Raw genomic sequence first — 10,659 nt, 5'->3', positions numbered from 1 at the left:
GCGGCCGCGTTAGCTCGTCCCAAAACGGGACGGAGGCGAGGCGGGCGGCGAGTGCCCGCGCTGCAGCCCCGGCGCCTCCGAGCGCGCCGACGGCCACCGAGCCCCGAGCGGCGCCTGCGGCGACCCCGTCCCGCCCGGCTCGAGCGCCCGCGCCGAGAGACCGCGGACGGGGCACCGCGGCCGCCCTCCCCGCGCACACGCCCGGRCGCGCCCCTCCGCCCGCCGGGACTTGTAGTTTCGCTGCCCGCCCCCGCCCGGCAGCCCCGGGGGAGGCGGCGGAGGGAGAGGACTATTATTCCCAGCATGCCTCGCGCGTCCCCGGGGGCGGGGCTAGCAGGGGCGGGGYCCCGGCGGCCGCTTGGGCGCGGCTGCCGCCCCGCGGCGGTCGGGTTGGTCCCGTCCTCGCGCCGCGGTTCCGTGCGCGGCCGAGCCCCGCGCGCCGGGCCCTGCGCGCGAGCTGCTGTGCGGCGGCGCGGGCCGCGGGCGCAGCCCCAGGCGCCTTTGCTGGGTGCCGCGTGTTGGGTGCCCTCCAACGCTTCTGGCTATCTGCCTTGAGCAGTGTTTTTCCCTAAAGCCAAGCACTCCTCCGTGACAACAGAAACGCACCTAGCAGATGCCCTTCTCGCTCCCTCGTGCGCTTAGACACACGTGTTTCCCGGTTTTASTTTCACACGTGCCCCAAACTGGAACAGCCAAGGAGACACTGAGCCCAGCATCGTGTTCGCTCACCCACAGGAATCCATGGGGAATGGCAGAGCTGGGTGGCAGGAACACAGAGGAGAGCGTCGCTCYGCAAGAGCTGACGGAGGAGACCTCTGGCAAGCGGGCAGAAGGCTGTGCAAACACTTCCCGACACCGCTCTCGGGAACGCCTGGCGTCCCTCCACAGCCTGTACCGCAGGGAGCCGCATTCCTGCCTCCCTCCTCCTCCGCCGCCCCCRTGCCTCGCTTGTCAACACTTTGCAACTTGGACACCACTGATTCATTATTTAAAATATTCTGTGTAAACAGCTAATAACTGCTCTATGTTAATGCATTCAGCAGCAATATATGCCGACGCAAAGCTGAAGAAAGAAATGTGGTTCACCGACAAGCATTTTCAGCTTTCATGAGCTTTTTATTGAACACATTGCTGGAGATCGCTCTTCAGTACTTTGACAATATTAATGATTGTRTGATGTGAAATGGCACTATTCTCTCCTGATACTGTGGAATATTTTAGGCATATAGAAAAAAGCAAAAAGTTAATGTAAAGGTGTCAATGTTATCTTACTATGCTACCTGCTTACTGGTAGCRCCCATGCTAACTTCAGGCACATGAAACATTTGCACAGAGCAACACATCATCTGAGATACTTTCTTACCTCACAGTATTTCCTCTGGGTTTTCTTTAAAACGTTACGGCTGCAAAGTGAAATTTAGTTATACTAGTTCTGCTGAATACATAGGTGAATCTGAGAAGCACCTAGAAAAATAATTGTAAAGGTCAAATTCAAGAATACACTTTTACTTTCACTATCACGTCTGCTTTTTAGCAGCTTCTCTTCCCTATTCTATAACTGTTACCCAGTGCTACATATGGTACACTTCTCAAACGATCACCTTTCCCACTGCCTACTCATAGAATCATTGAAGCACAGAATCATTATGGTTGGAAATGACCTTCCAGATCATCGAGTCCAATCAGAAACCCTTCACCATCATACCTGTTAAGCCATGTCCCTAAGAACCTCATCTACACGATTCTACATTCTACATTCCTCTACACTGCCAGGGATGGTGGCTCCATCACTTCCCTGGGCAGCCTGTTCCAGCGCTTCACGATGCTTTCCGTGTAGAAATTCTTCTTAATGTCTAACCTGAATCTCCCTTGGTGCAGCTTGAGGCTATAACCCAGTACCAGTACTGCACCTGATCCTGTTATGTTCAATAGCTGCACCAGCAGCAACACTACCTTGCTTCTTTCAAACTGGTCTGTGAACCCATGAAATTTGCCATATGTTGCTGATGCCTTTAGAAAATACTATGAAAACATCATTAACCTTAATTATCTCCTTAAGCCTGCTTTTAAAGCCATTTGAACATTTCTTGACAAAAAAAAARTCTCTAAAAGACTTTCTATAGCTAACATTTCAGACAATTTAACGCAACTCCTGAAAGCATTTGTTATTGTTTCTTGGCAATACTAGTGAAAATTGTTTTGAACTACTAAATAGATTAAACTGTAAACACAACAGGGAGGAAGAATAATCCTCTCTTCAAAAAACTCTGTAGGATCACGTGTTATAGTATCTGACTACTTATTGTGTTTTTGGCTCAGGTTGATGTCATATAATGATAAATACGTTGCAGCAATTAATACATAGTTTAAAATGTCTCCATCCTTTTTGTACAAATACTAATGAAAGAGCTGTATCATCAGAAGTTGCATGTACATATATTTACATATATTGTTTTCTACAATACACCTTTTCCCAACCATTTTTTTTTCTCCTTCTTTTTCTGTGACATTTCTTAGAAGCAGTCTCTCCCACTGTTTTGCCAATGAACCATCATTTTAGAGTCTTACTGATACAAACTCTATCTTTGTGAAAGTTCCTTATTTCCTTACAAAAATATTTTGAGTAAACTAGAAATATTATATTGTATAAAAGCTGGCAAATAGCTTTGGGAGGAAAACTGTTTTTCTCCATTACTCCCCCAAGAAGATAAACATTTCCGCTTTCCAATTTCATTAATCATATTTCATTAAAAAGATTGAGCTCAATTTGGCTTATATTATTCTCAATGGTTTCCGAACATGAAACTAAATATTTTGGATCACACAAAATAACTTTTTTGTTGGTTTTGCCAAAAAAATTGAACAATTTTAGTATCAGCAGCATTGAGCTCTTCTGTAACGATAGCTTTATTGTTCACATGGGCAGCCATAGCCTCAAAAAAATTGTCCAGTTTAGGACAGTTGACTTTTTAACGTTGTCTGACTACATGATCAGATTAAGTAGGTCTAAAAACCTTCCCAGTGTTTCTTAAGTCCTGCTTTTGCAAGAGCAACATGATTAGTTTTTTTATTCTACAAGATTCCCACAAAGTGTCACAGACTCTATTTCACTGTGTTAGGCAAAATAAATCGGCAAATGAGCTAAGGAAATTTCTCCTTGACACACGCTGGAGAGCAGAATCAGTTTTGTATTTACATGTCTCCACCTCTTGATAAAACCATCTCTCTCTTTTTTTTTTTTTTTTCTGTTTTGAATCATTGAAACCACTGCGGGGTCTATAACTTAGTGGGTCTATAACTTAGACCTCTGAAATGGCTTAATCGTATAGATTTTGGAATACTTCTACAGTCTTCCAACTTATAACTTTGGTTTCTTAACCAATAGCTTCACGGCTCTGGATAGAAATTGCAATCTATGGATATTTTCCTTAACTTCAGCAGAGTAAGATGGGAATTCTCCTTAAAACACAGTCAAAATACAGAAGTTTTCTTTTCAGAAAGAAGATTCAGTAAAAATCCAGAATTGTCTGTGCTGCCTTGATTAATGACTGCTTCCAAAGTTCAGGAGATAGAGCCTTAAAGTCTTATAAATTAAACTGAAAAAAAMCCCCAAGCATTGTATGATGTCACCATTGTGGCATTTTAACCCTATTTAACATTCCTCTTGCTCCCATGCGAGTGAAGAAAAGAGGAAAATTTTTCATTCTGGGACACTCATATAGAATACAAGCTGACCAAAATAAAGGGTTTGGGAAGTACAGCTATGCAAGAGRAAACAAGAAAAAAATATTAAAAAATATTTCCAAGTTATCAATCATGCTGCTTGTAAAATATTCACTCACTGGAGGCAGGAAATATTTTCTTCACTCTTATATAATGGATTAGTATTGTATTGTTCACTCAAATAGTTGAGTGAATTTTGGTCTATGTTTTGCCTCCCTGTGAACAACCTTGTATTCATCATTGCTTGATGCAGAACAGCATCATTTGGTTGCTCATATGGATTTTTCTGTATATTTAATTGCAGGTCAGACAATCATATTACTAGTTCTTGATTTGCACGGTTCAGAGAGTTCTGTCCTGATCCCAGTTCRCTGAACCACTACTTTTTCTTCACTAAACTTCCTCTTTAAAACCACATTTTTTTCACAATATGTACAGGAAATGAGTTTTTAATTTTGAAGAAATAAACATATCATCATTAGATCACTCCTAGTTTCACAGCAGATCTGCTTTCTGATTTCTAGGTCTTTTACTGTTTGCAAACTCTTTACTATTGTATCTAGACCTTTTTTTTTTTTTCTCTTCAGTACAATGCCAAGTGTACAATTAATATTTATACGAGTGGCTACATGCGTATCAGAAGATACATGAAACTAGATCTCCTTTCCCCTTTGCAGTAGCCCTGTTGTCCCCCATGGGCCACATATACTGCACCTCATGAGGAGCTGCTCACATGCAGACCAGCCAGTTGGCTGCTACTAGATGACCAAAAGCAAAGTTAAATAAAATGACTGAGCAGATCTAGCAGCTGACCAAAGAAGGAAGGCCTCCCACTCCGATTCCCCTCTCCTAGACCCATAGTGATAGGGAGCTGTTGTCCTGTCCTCTCCTTTACTCAGTCCATTGCAGTCTCTCCRCTGCTCATCAGACCTTTTGCAGAGCTGTCTTGGCATGAAAGCATCAACAGAAAACTCTTCGCCATTTTTTCCCTCTTGAGTCAATTTTCTGATTGAAATTTCATCTTTATTTTCTGTATAGGAAATTGCTTGTCTACAAAGCATCCAGGCCTGGCAGGAAGGAGGAGCAGGAAGGCAGTGCCCAGGGAAGGAGACAGAGAGGGCAAGGGACAGGGCACATGGGAACTCTGGCCAGCAGTTAGGTCAGTCTAGGCTGCCACTGAGTGCAGGCTCAGCTTGTGGAGACCTCGGTGCAAGAGCTGATGAAAAGGCAGGGAAGCAACACACAGCTTGAGGACAGAAAAGGAAGGGAGCGCAGGGCCTGCTTCCCTCAGCAGCGGTGAACTGAGTGGTTAAGCTCATGCCACCCCATACTGACTTGTCCCAGGATGGTTATATATGTATACATATATATTTAACGATAAAGTCCTTCCCACATTTTGGGCATTCGTTTGCCTTTCTCTCCTCTACTGTGACATCAATTACCTTAAAACTTGTAAAGAGCTTAATTACAGTTGAAAGTTTTACCTCTTTCCTGTTTAGCTGAACACATTCCAGAGTCTGTCTTTAAGGAGAGAAGTCAGTCTAACAGAGTGACACATTAAACAATTGCCTAAGTCCATTCCCATAGCAAACAAAACAAAACAAAAATAGTAAAATACACACCTACAAATGGTCATGCAATTAAAGAGATGCTGTCAGCTGCAATTATTTTAATTGGCCGATTAAAATGATTTGAGATAGAGCTCTTCAAATAGTATCTCCTGAGTAAAAGAATATCCCTTTTACATGTGTTCTTTCCTCCTGTTTCATACTTGGGGCTACAGAAAGGACTCTTGGTAGATCAAAGAATAATCCCAAATATGCTCAGATTTCTCTTATATACAGTCCCTACCGTCCCGCTGTRTGTTCCCTGCTGCCACACTAAAGCAGCCACTCACAGTACTATGGAAAGTGGGAACTGGTGCTCTGCAGTGGACATGATGTCATCCCACTCCTTCAGGAGTGTGACACTCATTTTGAGAAAAACCTTTTTATTTAAAGGCTGTTTCACCATTTAGGATGGCATATTTTCCAGAATGCACAGGAGGACCATCTCTTTGTTGTCCACAGAACATGCCCATGATGTGTTTGTATGGATTAGCACAAAGTATAGTAGCATAAAATAGTTTTTCTGAAGGAATTAGGCAATTAGAGATTTCTGGGAACCCCAGAGGGGGGCACCCATATAGATGCATCATTAAATACTTAAGTAGGCTTCCTGAAAATTGAGTTAGATGCTTTGATACTTCCTTGTCACAAGTCAGAATTATTAACAGGGAAGATTCAGTCTTATATCATTCCTTTTATCTCATTCTTTTCCTCCTTTCCCATACTCCTTTCCCTGCTTCAGCTTGTGTTTGTGTCTCTTATGCAACCCTCCTTCACCACCACATACACACTTTCTATCAGCAAAGAGCAATGTTCTCTTTGCATTTCCTACCCACCCCACTCCTTCCCACTTCACCATAAAACAATGAGCAGTAAGAATAAGGGAGAACAGGTCATTTTACACCTATCAGAGCTATTGTTTTCAGGCCAATAAGTCATGATAGATTCAGGAGTGCAGCACTGCAAGTACAGAAGTAATGTCAAATTTGGAAAGATTGGGTTCTTTCCCCTCCCCAGCAATCAGGACATGAAGATTATTTCATTTACTTGATAATTTTACTCTATAGAATCTGAATATTTAATTAGCTTGGTATACAAAGGAGTAGAAATGACTCATGGATCATATGGCTGACAACACTGCGGTAGAGAAAGGAAGTATGACAATCAAAAGAAATGTGATACTGATCATACCCAAGTGTGGTCAGAGGCACAAAGTAAAATCCCTTTTTTTCTTCCTCTATTTTTATTTGTGTATAAAAGCAATCATTCCATTATTTTGGTGAACACTTAAATGGATGGACTTTGCTCTGCTCATAAGCTCATGCATGACCAGGTGCATGTTTATGATATCAGGGTCTTAACAACGGGTAGTTGCAACATTTTCTGATAGAAATGTGTTTTTCAGTTTAGGACTGTGTACCACATACAGTCAATATAGTGATTCACTTTTAAGTATTCTCAGAAGTTTGCATTCTTCAGATATGTTCAAGTGGTTGTCATAAGACTTGTTTCTATTTTTTCTTGTAAGATTATTAACCATTACTTATTATAACCAAAAATTATTCTTCTAAAAATTATTTCGCTACTTTTTATTTAATAAGAAAAAGCATGCAAAATTCTGTCAGAGTGACTTGTAAGGACTTCAGAATGTATGCTTATATATACCAAATATATACATATATACATACCAAAATAGGAGAATGAGTTTATAAATCTAGATTTTCCTAGAATTAGTTTATAGTAATCTACTAGTTTTCATATAAATGAATTCTGATGAGCAGATGCCAGCCTGTAGCATAATTATGTCTTGAACCCATAAAACTGTAACCAACAAATTCAGGAAATCCACTCAAAATTCTAGGGCAAATTATTCATGCAATAAGTAATATGCAAAGATTAGTTTTGGAAGCATTATGAATTTGTACATATTATTTGATTAGAGGAGTGAACAGTAGCAGAAATATAACAAAAAAAAAAAAAAACTTGAAAAAATCTTAACTTGAAAGCAGATGAAGTTAGGGGAACAAATTAAACTCTCATGTGATGTAAAGACATTACCTACCACAGTTCAACATGTGTAGTCCATATACTTATTCATACTGCATGTGTGTGTAAATAGACATTAGAGAAATATTTTCACTTTGATTACACTGGACTACATGCAGATCTGCGTTCCCTCTATCTAGGAGCACATGAAGTGGAACATCCTGAGCATCAATTGCTGCTTGGCCTCAGTGACTGGTAGTGTCAGAAGGAAAGGGGACAGGAGGTAAATGTGTGTGCGAATAAGTCATCTTGAAGAGCTTCAATTATCAGTAAATCTATCTCAAATCTCAAAGATAAAAGATAAAAGGGGAGTCTAACTCTGAATATCTGTAAGTTAGATATTCACATGTGGATATTTATAAAGTTAGGTTTTATTTAGATGGAGAAARTGTCCAAAGTGCCCATTGTGAAGAGTCCTTCATACAAACAGTATCACTCCCAGATGCCTCAGAGATGGCAGATACTTGGAAAACGTATGGCTGAAACTTCAAGTGACTGCTCTGAGGTGAGATTTAGGGACTGAGGACAGTAAGGGGTGAGGTGGGGAGAGAAAAGGCAGCCTGATAGCACTTACTGACTGCCTGGAGGGACCCTTGCTCAGAACATTTTGAAGGGAGAAAGCATAGGATCCTTAATTTCTCCACTATCAAAAATAACTGCAGCTAGGAAGGATTATTCTTCCTGCACTGAGGAAAATTAACCAGAAGCAAGTTACTAGTGAGACTAGAGAACCTAATTTGGCCTCCATGTTCTGTGATTCTCAGCCCAAGCCAGCCAAATTGGTGCTTTGGGTAAATGGACCAAAGCTTGGCCGTTCCTGATCAGATAGGTTTCATCCTTTCTTCGTATTGGATGAAAAATATTTTAGTGTAAAATCTATCTCATGTGGTTTTTTTTTTTTTTTTTTTTTGTCAGCACACCACAACCCTGTCTCCTACACATGACATTTGGCACTTGCCTGCTCTAACCACAACATCCAACCACAATCTGTTCAGAATAAACCTAACATACATTGGTAACGTTTCCATGTACCCTACAAACACACCACACCTACTGTTCCTTGCCTGTTGTAGCTGCACTGTACCTGCTCCTTGTGCAAGACCTCAAGAAGCCACAACAGCATCTCAACCCTATCCTGTGCCTGGGATGGGGCTGCACAAGCCATCTCTAGATGTTGCATTTCAGCAGCTTCCAGAAACTTAACTATTTACATGAAATAGATTTTRGTTTTCTTTTTTATTTTTGTTTGTTTTTCATTTTGGCAAGAACATTAACCAATACTTTTTGGCTTACAGAAAGGTTTTGCCTCGGGAATGTAGTGTTCCCTGTGGGACTATGCAATGCTGTGTATGTATGTAATGTATCTCTTTTATCAGGAGATCACATGCAAGATCCTTCTCTCTGAGGTAGTGCCTGTCATTCAGCACTAGCATTCGGGGCACCACCATGTACTCCGGAGGCAGCTGGTAGACAGCCAGTTTAGCCTTAGCAAATCCATAGCAGGACTATTTACAGTTAAGATCTTCAAAGCCATTCTCCAAATCCTGTATCCTCATATAATTTGCTCTAGCAATGCTGAAAATATTGTCAGCTCTTTCCCCAGTGTGGAATCCCCAGCTGCAGGAAATAAAAGATGGGATTCCCATTCCCATTGCCTGTGTCTACATAGTTCTTAATGATTACACCATGAGAAAAAAAGTCAGCTCTCCAAGCCCCCAGTGCAGTCAGCAGCCATTCTTGGTCCCTCTGTAGAACCTCAGCTTCTGCAAAGTCAYAGCCACTGTGTTTACTGGTGGTGCTGTTGCTTTTTTACCTCAGCTGCAGCGTCCATAGGGAGCCACCCTGCACACACACACTTCTGATAACATCTCCATATGAKGCAGTTGGTGAAACTTTCAGTATGGATTAGCCCCATTGGATTAAGCCTTTCAGACCACCTACATCCCCCTCAGCACTGCTGCTGCCTCCATCAGCGCTGAGCCCTGGGATGGCAGGCAAATGTGTGCTACCRTACAGCCTCACAAGCAGGGTCTGCAGGGCCAGAAAAGGCACTATTTAATTAATGTGCTCTAAAACCTCACAGGGCAGAAGGTTTTTTTTCTYTACACATGACAAATAACAGCACTAATTTCCTTCCTTCCTCTGTTCCTCCTCAAGAAGACAAAAGCATGGGTTTCCTGTGCCTCTATGTACAAAACAACCAAAAAAATCCATTGCCCCACTTCCTTTTCCCACCTCTTGCCGAAGCTGTGAAAAGCACCAGTTTCTCCCTCCTTCTCACCCACCTCTCAAAGCAGAAAACAACCTCCTGAACCCTGAGGTTAAGGTTAATTCCACTTCTGTCTCCAAGAAGTTGGCACTGTCAGAAGTGTTTTTTACAAAAGGCCAGTGGTCAGGCCTGTGCCACAAAAAGCTCAAAGATAAAAACCCAAACTTTCCCAGTCATTTTCTTSCTGCTTACTTGCCCTATATCTCCTCCAGACTGTGGCAACTCATGTTGCCAGCTGGGCAGGTGAGAGGTACAGAGAGCCCTCCAAGTCCTTACTAAGAAAAGACAGGGCAGAAAAATTTAAATAAAAGCGTACAATAAATGTATGTCTGTATGTAAAAATACTTCTCCTAAGTAGGACAGTTGGCCATAAATAACCCCTCAGACTAAACAAAGCCAAATGCTTATATGTTAAGGCCCCACTTCTGGTTACTATGTAGATGACTGCAGTGGAGAGGCAGGGACTGCCCCCACCACRAACAAGGGTTGCCCAGGCTGAAAGYTCTCAGGTTGGTTCTGTTGCTTGAAGGGCTAACAGAGCAGATGGCTCCTCCTTGGCTGAGATTATCACAAGGGTGAAAGTCAAGAGGTGCCTGAAAAACTTTGGAAGGAGGTAGTGTTGATGCAAGGAAGCACTCAATCCAGCTGGTGGATGAGACTGCGCTGCCCTCTCCAGCCCCAGCAATATCCACCATCTCCTTTATAGCACAGTCTGTAACAACCTCGTAGCCTGCTGCGTGTGGACATCAGACCTGTCTTCTTCACGTTCAACAGTGACAGAAAACTGGATCAATTCAAGGACTTCTCCACTTTAACACATGGTGCAGGAACKCCAGGTTTCTGCAACAGTGCTGGGGTGCCATGACCACTGCCTTTTGAATTCCCAGTGTGAACAAGAGCTTTTCATATCAGACTATCACACCAAAGCAGGGAGAAGGAAGATTTTCAGTTTTTTTTTTCTTTTTTAAAAGGCATCTATCTGTGCTGGTTGAAGCAGTGGGAGATATTGTGGAA

Source organism: Nothoprocta perdicaria, unplaced genomic scaffold (assembly GCF_003342845.1).
Source record: "Nothoprocta perdicaria isolate Ctin4 unplaced genomic scaffold, notPer1 scaffold_36, whole genome shotgun sequence".
Taxonomy (NCBI): domain Eukaryota; kingdom Metazoa; phylum Chordata; class Aves; order Tinamiformes; family Tinamidae; genus Nothoprocta; species Nothoprocta perdicaria.
The sequence above is the reverse complement of the archived record's forward strand: the minus strand, read 5'-3'. Positions refer to the sequence as shown.